Below are 9792 nucleotides of genomic sequence, written 5' to 3' on the forward strand. Positions count from 1 at the left end.
GATGATGTAGTCTTCCGGGAGAATCTCCTTGGGCTCTTTGTCTTCTTCTACTGGTGTAGGGCCTCCCATAAATATTCCAATCTTCTTGATCAGATCGTCATTCTTCTCCACTAATACTTCGATTTCCTTTTCATAATCTTCACGTGTAGCCTTGAGTTCTTCCTCCAGTTCCTTGATTCTTGTCCTCGCCTTCTTCAGATCTATCATGTCGGCGCACATCTGGTTCTCCTAACATCGAATGTGCTGGTTTAACTCCTGGATAAAAGCTGCAATTGATCTATCTCCTTCCTGGTGCTGATCATCTCCCAGTGCTCATCTCAGCGCCCACAAATCTGGTAGATAGTATCCTTGAGATCATTGCGGTAAACTTCTCCAATGCGTCCCATGGCGATGTGAGCTGCCATGCTCTTTCCTAGACTCCAGGTTGGTGCACCAAAGGAAAACTCTATGGGCTCAGTGACTGGCATGAACGTCCTTCCGAGAACTTGAACTTGAATCATCTAGCACTCTTCTTTAGGTGAAGTGGCGTTCCGGTGAAGCTTGGTACTACTATGTTCAGATACTTAGTGACTTCCTTCAAGTGGCATCCAAAGTGTGTATCTTCATCCAAATGTGTGAATTTGTTCCTTGCATCCGCCATCCTAAAAGAGTAGAAAAGATGAGGAGTCAGAATGAGGAGAGTGAGTAGTGATCTAGGGCTTTAGCTTAGTGGTCGTGTCCTACAGTCAGCGTGTGCTCTGATACCATCTTGTAGCGACTAGACCTCAAACAGTCCAATCTCTGTGCTCCGATGTCATCCCTAGATCAGTAATGCTGACACCACACAGTACTTGAAGGATTTATAACAGAGTAGCAATCACACACTTATTACATCGGGTGTCTCAAAAGAGAACTTATTACAATAGATATGGCTTAAGGCCAACTAATAACGATAACAGCAGAAGGCTTGGAAGATAAGTGAGTCCATCAACTCCAACGAAATCACTGAGTATAGAACCATGACCTAAAAGGCACCTTACTCATCGTCTGAAAAGTCTGCAACATGAACGTTGTAGCCTGAAACGGGTCAGCACATGGAATATGCTGGCAATGTAACACATAGAGAGCAATGAAGGAATAAGACTATACTATATGCATATTTGGCTGGTGGAAAGCTCTATGTTTACAGTTTTGCATAAAGCCAATTTTTCCCTACTGCAAAGGAATAAATTTTATTTAACTATCATGGTGGTTGTTAAACATTGAGAGTGTATACACGCTCTCAATCCCAATTAAACATCATCATTAAAAACCCACCAAATTAATTAAAGTAACATGATGAGATTCACATGATAATACAAGTACTAGATACTCAAGATGTCCATAACCGGGGACACGACTAACCATGATTAGTTTATACACTCTGCAGAGGTTTGCGCACTTTTCCCCACAAGACTCGATCTCCTCCATTGGGATTCTTGCACTACATGGTGTTTGAGAAATGGATGACCGAGACATAGTCTTTCAGAAGCGCTAGCACCTTACGAACGGTAGACCGTACCAACCTACATCCCCTACATCTGCTAGTCTACCACTGTAAGAGTTCGCATGACTTACTCAACTATGCTAGATCCCATAGTAGCTTGTGGCTACACACGGAAGTTTCTAGTGTGAAATAATCTCATGATCCCTTTGAGCCTGGGTGGCGGTCCAAAAGAAAAACAGGCAATCGCTGGAATACCCAGGTGCCTCAATCCACCCAGATGTGTATTTAAGTTGCCACCTTGGATAAACCATTGATTTAACAAACTCTCATCTGTCATGGATATCACTCACCCAATCCACGTCTACTAGCATAGCATAGCAAAATAAGCAAACATAGAAGTAACTCCCAAAGGTTTGATAATAAACAGGTAATAGGTACTACCTCAACTACTTCCCAAACCCACAATTTAATTAGATCCTAATCATGCAATGTGTGAGGATTGATCTAATGCAATAAAAACTGGGTAGTAGGAGGTATGATCAAAGTGTTACTTGATTTGCTGACGTTCCGGGAAATCTAGCGATTCGAAGTAGCAAGCGGCGCACTCCGGATACTCTATCGCAAACAAACAAGCACACAATAAGTACTCAATTAATGCACATGTAGAACTCAAATAAGGGATCTAACCAGAAAGTTCAACTTAAGAACTCCGGTTGGCAAAAAGAATCAAATTGAACGAAGCAACAAAAGACAAACGACAAAAGAAACAAGCTTTGTTTACTATTCTGGATCAAGGTCACATTTTACAGAGGCAAAAACTTGTTTGAGATGGTTAAACAGAAAGAGGGTTTCGAGACAAAACTCTAGGCACTTGAATCGCCAGATTCCGATAAACGAGCGAAAAGTTATACTAGAACGAAAATCGGATCAGGAATCGCGATCAGAAAAATCGTGGATTTAATCCGGGAAAAAGAAAAACGACGAACAAATTAACGAATGAACGTTCGTTAACTGGACCTAAACGAAGAACGCGTTTCGTTAAAACAAACGAACGAGCGAACGCTCACTAATTAACTAAACCGGAAAAAACGGATCTGACAAAAAAAACGGATCTAAAAAAACAAAAAAAAAACGATGGAAAAACCGAACGGTTTTCCTAAAAAAACGGCGGAGGCGGTCAACCTCGTCGGCGGCGAACTCCGGCGGCGGCGGCTCCGGCGGCGGCGGCGGCGGCAAGCGGCGGCAGTGGCGGCGGCGGCGAGCTGCGGCGGCGCTAGGGTTGGGCGGCTTCGGCGGCTAGGGTTGGGAGCCTCGGGCTGGGTCCTCGCCTTATAAAGGCCGGCCGGGCCGGGTGTCCTGGTCGGACACGGCCCGGTAGGTCGGTTCGACTTTTTTTAAATAATTACGCTGAGAGAAAGAAACAAAAGGAATACTAAACGGACTCCAAAAATCCCGAAATAAATTTTCCTCGGCTTCTAAAATCAAGCCGCATAGGATGAACTTTATTTCGGGCCTAAATGCAATTTTGAAAAACGCGCATTTTACCTAAATTCAAATAAAATAGCAAATAAATCCAAATAAAAATCTTATTTCATTTTTTATTAAATCCTCAATATTTCTTTATTTTGGGAAAGTCATTTTATTCCCTCTCTCATATTTTTGTAGTAGAAATAATTGAAGATAAAATAAATAAAATCAAATGATCCTATTTTCAAAATTTGAGAAAACTCAAATATGAAAATAACGAAATCCCCAACTCTCTCCGAGGGTCCTTGAGTTGCGTGAAATTTCTAGGATCAACTCAAAATGCAATAAAATATGATATGCAATGATGATCTATTGTATAACATTCCAAATTGAAAATTTAGGATGTCACATATATATTAAAAAATGATGTATATAGAATGTAATTCCAATTGAAAATGGATCCCGCCCGAAAAAAATAGAATACAAACAGGATTCGAATTGAATTGGCACGGTAAACGTGCACTCTGCAAAATTTGAACGAAGCGGGGAAAGTCGCAGTAACCGCCCGAAACCAAAATCTGTGAGATGGAAATCACTGCTGCCTATCCCTGCCACGCAAAGCCTATATGCTGGATTTCTATAGGTTTCGATAGGGGTAGGTTTGTAATTTCACCCAACGTGACGTAACCGCGTCTCACCCGGATTCATACACGGTGGGCGCCAAAACACAGTGTGTCCTCAGCCGAAATCGACTCCCTCCCCGATTCATATTCATACACGGTGGGCGCCAAAAACAAACTCTCGTCAGCAAATATTCGGTGTATGCGAGATTACCGTCCTATCCCCAACCGACTAGTGTTGTTGTGCTGTAGTAGAAATTTGAAACGGGGGCTAAGTTTGTAAATTTCCTTGCATTTGAGACAAGCGCGCCCTGAATACATGGTTCCCCCTTCCTCTCTACCTCCCTTTTCCCCATTCGTACTCCGTGGGCGCCAAAACACCCTCTCCACCCCACCCTCCTCCGTCCGCCTCCGTCCGCCACCCCATCCACCGCCGTCCTCCTCCACCATGTCGGAGCTGATACCCCAATGCCGCCGTCCATTACAAGAGATCGACCTCTCTCATCCACGGCTTCGGACCGGGATCCTTGCATCCCGTCCTCTCGCTTTATCCCTGCCGTCGTCCACCTTGTCGGCGCCGCTCCTACGACCATCTCGTCCACCGCGCCCTGCCGCCACCGTCTACCCTCCTAGATCTGCTTCCACGCCGCCGACAGCCATCGCTACCGCAGCACTGTCAAATTCTCAGCATATGCATACACGGCGCCGCACCAGAGGCGGTACTCTTTCGTATCTGCTCAACTTATTTATCGCAGCAAGAAAATAGATCACTGTAGCTTTACTCTGATTTCTTGTCTTGGTTGCGAAGTTGCCTTTGTCCGGTTTGCACCTTCAGATCCGCCATGGCACGCTCAACACCATACTCGCAATGCTTATGGTTTTCCCCTTTTATATTCCACACTAGTTAAATCACAGTAGACTAAATTTCAAAATTGGGTCAGTCGATTTTTCAGAGCTCGTCGGAGTTCGCCGGTGCGATCGAAGGGGCTTGGGTGGTTGTGGGGCCTCGCCAAATGAAGAAAACTCGACGCGGGTGGGGGTTGGGGTGGGGGTGGCGGAGGAACACAGGCGGTGGGGGCCGGTGGTCCGGCCGGCGGCCCGTGCGGTGTTCTGTATGGGAAGAATCAGAGACGAGGAAGAAGAAGGGTTAGGAGACATAGGATCTTCATCCAACCGCCTGAAATGGTCGAGAGACAACTAGGAGTTGCATTCTTAATGCGCTCTGGTTCATCATGTGTGGGCACTGCGCAACCAACATTTTATTATTCAAAATCTGCTTGCTCTTCTTTACCATGTTCCTCTTCCGTTCTTCTTTAATATGTACTCTCTCCATTCCTAAATACAAGTCTTTGTATAGATTCCACCATGGACTACATATGGAGAAAAATGAGTGAATCTACACTCTAAAATGTACCCGGATACATCTGTATGTGATCCATAGTGGAAATCTCTACCAAGACTTATATTTTGGAACGAAGGGAGTATGATAGTAGTACAGTATGTTCCTTGTACTGAAGATGAGCAGGGATATTTGCAGTGTAGATGTCTATACGGTCGGTTGTGATGGACACTTTGAGCCTCTTTGATTCATAGGATCTTGTAAACATAGGAATAGGATTTGTAGTGGCCTGCCCACTTGAATCCTATAAGAATAGCAAGGAAATGTGGGGAGCTGTGTCGCCTTTGAGAGTTACATTGATATTAACAGTACCGCACCTTCACTTGAAGAGAGTTGTTATCCGAAGCCTTTCTAGCCGTACCGGCAATACTAGCACATATATTCCAGCAAGTTCCACTTTGCTGATTTTACTCTGATGCTTAAGGTTTTCCCATTATATATACACTATGATCTGTGTAGCTGCTTTGTGTCGCACTAGCAACAGTCCACTCTTGAAGCTAAACACTGCAATGACTTACAAAATTGGCACCAAGGCATTGAGTGCCATTCTGGATGCAATGAAACTCATACGCTCCCCACCTGTTGATTCTTGTTCAAAATATGGTCCTAATGACTATTCTAACCTCGAGGAGTCAAAGGCACATGGACTGTCCTGTTCACCCATCAAGGTGCCTGTTCTAATTTGGCAATGTTTTATTGATTGCGGGTATCTTGCATATGTTGTCTTGCATTTCTTCTACTTTGTTGCACCGCCATCTGCTTAGTTTACTCATCATATATGTCGAGATGCCATGCCCATCCATTATCAATACATATTCCATCTGTCATCATACCATGTTTTTTCACTCAAATTCTGTTCTTGTGCATCAGACATCAAAAAGGAAGAGGGTGATTGCCGAACCTGAAGGAGCACCAGCAAAGTCCATGAAAAACGTGGTGGTGGCGGAGAAATCAGACAGCACCCCACTTATATTGGATGTACAACCAGTGACACAAAACATAGGACCGACTCCAGTAGACTGTACCCATACTTCACTGGCCACACCACTAGCCCCACCACACAGGACCTGCACTCCAGCAAAAGGTATACCGATTTCATTTGCCATAGCACTAGTTGTACCATAGAAAAATCCCACTCCAGCAAAAAGTACAGCAAGTCCACTGGCCGAAGACCTATCCCAACTGCAGAGACGGCCAATTCCTGCAGATTGGAACCCCATTCCATTTATTCCCAGTTTAAAAGACAATGCTTTCAATGTTGTTAGGGACTACGTGCATATATTCCCATCATGGGAAGATTATTGTGAAGACAAACACCATTTTCACATCTTCCTGTCCAACTTACATGTAAGTGCTATTATTCATGGTTATTATTTTCCTGTTTTCTGCTGATTGAACACATGAATGATTTACATTACATTGTTGTAACTAGGCGAGGGTCAATTTGGATAGTCATGACGAGCAAAGCTTGCTTGTGCTTTTCAAGGAAGCATTGCAGCAGTATCGGTGTTACCTGAGGAAATCACACTTCGATGGCAAGTCTATAGACGAATTTCCGGTGAAGTCTCCTGTGCTAAATTTAGAAGACGTTGAATGGAAAAACCTTTTTATGCACTGGTCTCGTTCCTAGGATGAGGTACTGTCTATGAAATCACATGACAATTTGAACTTCTACTTTTCCGCATGTGCCTTACGGATCTTTTTTGCAGGAAATCTGCTCGAAGAAGAATTCTGGTTTGACAAGAACGATAGGATATCGCAAATATGCTTCCCGCTGCTTTGCTCTTGTTAGTACCTGTTGTCATGTATCACTGTACTTGCATAAATACCTGGTTCATTATGTGACAGCAGTATGCATGATAGCTTGCTTATCAATTGTTCGCTCCAAATTATCTGATCTGTATGAATGGTTACATTAGTGTAGAATATATACAATGCCAATGTTTTTTTAGCTCTGCATTGTTCTTGTAAGTACATGTTGTCCTTTATCAGTGTACTTATAATGACAGGTAGTTGTTCATGTACCATCACTCTGCAGCTTATTTTCCTTTGCCCTCCATTTTCTACACATCAGATCTATATTTACTCTTACCATAAGGTTGGTACTGAAGAAGTTTAGCTGTGCATTGCTCTTGGATGTACCTTTTGCCTGTATCGCTGCACTTACATTTATAGCTACTTGGTTATGTAGTGACTCTTCATCTTATCTTAAATATTCTCCATCTTTTCGTATATTATCACATCTATATTTACTCTTAACAAAATGTAGAATAAAGGCAATGCTTTTGAAGAAGATTCTCTGGTAAACTTCTTGAATTGCCCCCCCCCCATTAGCATGGACAAGGCCTTTATAGAGCGTGTCTTCACCAATAATGTAAGTTTGTACATCTCAAGCCTTCAAACTTTGTTGTATATATTTGGTTAGGCATGACTGCAACAGCTGTTTATTTTTGGTGTTTGCATCAAATTGCTTGTTTAAAGTTTATTATGTAGTTCATAAACAAAAGTTTATCCTTTCTCAATTTTAGTTTTCAGTTGTACAACCAACTTCCTTCTTCATACCATGTAAATTAAACTATACAGAGCAAGTGATCTTCTTTTGCACTGCATGTATGCTTCTGTTCTTCATCCGTAATCCAGTGGTGTGGTGAACCTACCCACTACAGCACAATGTCATATTCTGCAATGTCTTAACTATGAACAATGTCATATTATTCTACTATTATTTAAACCATCTCTTTATTTGCCAATCTGAAATGGTATAAATTGACAGCACACTAACCATTGATACTTATGAGTTCTTGATCTATAATCCAGTGGTGTCGTGAAGCTGCCAACTCCTTCACAATGTCATTTCCTACCATGTCTTGACCTGAACAATACCATATTGTGTTAATGCAAATTTAAACTGTGTCACTTTATTCGTTAGTAAGAAATGTGATGAATTGTTAGCACTGATACTTTTATGTGAAAAACTTGTCATCTGTCTGCTTGTTTATCTTTCAGAGTGAGGAAGATATAAGTGTTGAACAAGCGCAGTCTCATCATCTTGCTCAGCTACTTGCGTTGCAGCTCCCCAGCAGGGCTAACCTTTCTTGAACTCTATTGAAGTGCTGTCGATTTTGTATATTATTTTGTCGGCGTGTTTATTTGCACTGGTGGCGATCTTTGATGCCCAGTGTATGTAATCTGCTGTCTGCTTGTGCTTTATTATCATAGTGGCGAACTTTGATGCCCAGTGGATGTAATATGCCGTAATTTCTTTATTGTATAGTATAGGTTTTTTCTTATTCACGATACTTCAATTATTTCACTGTATATATATCCTGTCTTCGCATTAAACCGGCCAAACCGTAAAATTACGGTACATAATCGGGCTGTCATGCAATCACGATGTAGGTTGGGCCTGAAACATGTCGATCAGCTCACGGGCCGGCAGCAGCCCGAAATGAACCCCGGCCCATGATTGTGCAAATCAAATCACGGGCTTTTAATAGGCCGAAAAATTGTCTCATTCCTTGTTTGGCCCAATCAGATATCGGCTGCGAGCAGGCCGGATGCAAACCGGGCCGTAGTTAGGCCCAACTATATGACGGGCTTTTAACAGGCTGAAATTAATATAGGGCCGAAATGTTAAACGGGCCCTTAACAGGGCAAAACTAATATCAGGCCGAATTACTAAGTGGGCCTTTAGCAAGTGGGCCCAAAAGCATAGTGTCCAGTTGATGGGTCGAATCTGATATGGGCCATAATTAGGCCCAAAACCTCTTAAAGGGCCAGACCTGATCTGGGCCGTAATTTGGCCCAGAACATGGTAGGCTTTTAACGGGCCGGATCACATATGGGCCACTATTAGGCCCGGAGCGTGGCAGGCCATTAATAGACCGGATCAAATATGGGTCAGCATTTGGCCCAAAACATGGCAGCCAGTTAACGGGCTGGCCTACTAGGGTCCTCAAAATCTTGAGGGCCTACAGCTGGGTCGGCCCATTAATGTTGGTGAAATCTCGTGGGCCTTTAGCTGGACCGGCCCATTATGATCCGCAAGAATTTTGTGGGCCTTTACCTGGGCCGGCCTATTATGGCACACGAAAATCTTGTGGGCCTTTACCTGGGTCGGCCCATTATGGCCCACGAAATCTTGTGGGCCTTTAGCTGGGCCAGCCCATTATGGTCTGCAAAATCTCGTGGGCCTTTAGCTGGGCCGGCCCATTATGGTCTGCAAAATCTTGTGGGCCTTTAGTTGGGCCTGCCCATTTAAACTTATTGGGTCGTGCCACGTGTCGACGTATCATAGGCGCATTCTGTCCAGTGAGTGGATGACATCTGTCCCGACGATGAGCCGACACGTGTTTCCTCTAGCCAATGATGATTTTACACGTGGAAAATCCCCATTGGTCGGGGCTGTTAACGGGTTATCGGATCCAAAACCCGACCCGATAGCTTAACGGCGTTCCATTATGGTGGATGCCACGTGTCGGTCACCCTTGATGAAAGCACTTCTATGACGCGCGATTTATCGTCATGGAAGTGGAAACTTCCGTGATGATAATTTTGGTAATGTCATGGAACACTTCTACGATAGCACAGGTATGACTATCTTGATTCTGTCATAAATTTGTCATGGATGTACATGCATGACAAAAAAAAGCGACCTACTATGACAAACACGTATCATCACGGAAGTGTATTTTTTTGTAGTGCATAGAGTTCCAAAGGTCACCCTCTTGATCGACTTCCATGCCATATTATAGGTCACTTGGGGACTTCCTGCTCAATGAGCATAGCTATTCTTACCCTCTTGATCTCCCTCCATGCCATTGGTCGCTTGGGGGCTTCCT

The sequence above is a fragment of the Triticum dicoccoides genome, chromosome 7A, assembly GCF_002162155.2.
Source record: "Triticum dicoccoides isolate Atlit2015 ecotype Zavitan chromosome 7A, WEW_v2.0, whole genome shotgun sequence".
Classification (NCBI taxonomy): Eukaryota; Viridiplantae; Streptophyta; class Magnoliopsida; order Poales; family Poaceae; genus Triticum; species Triticum dicoccoides.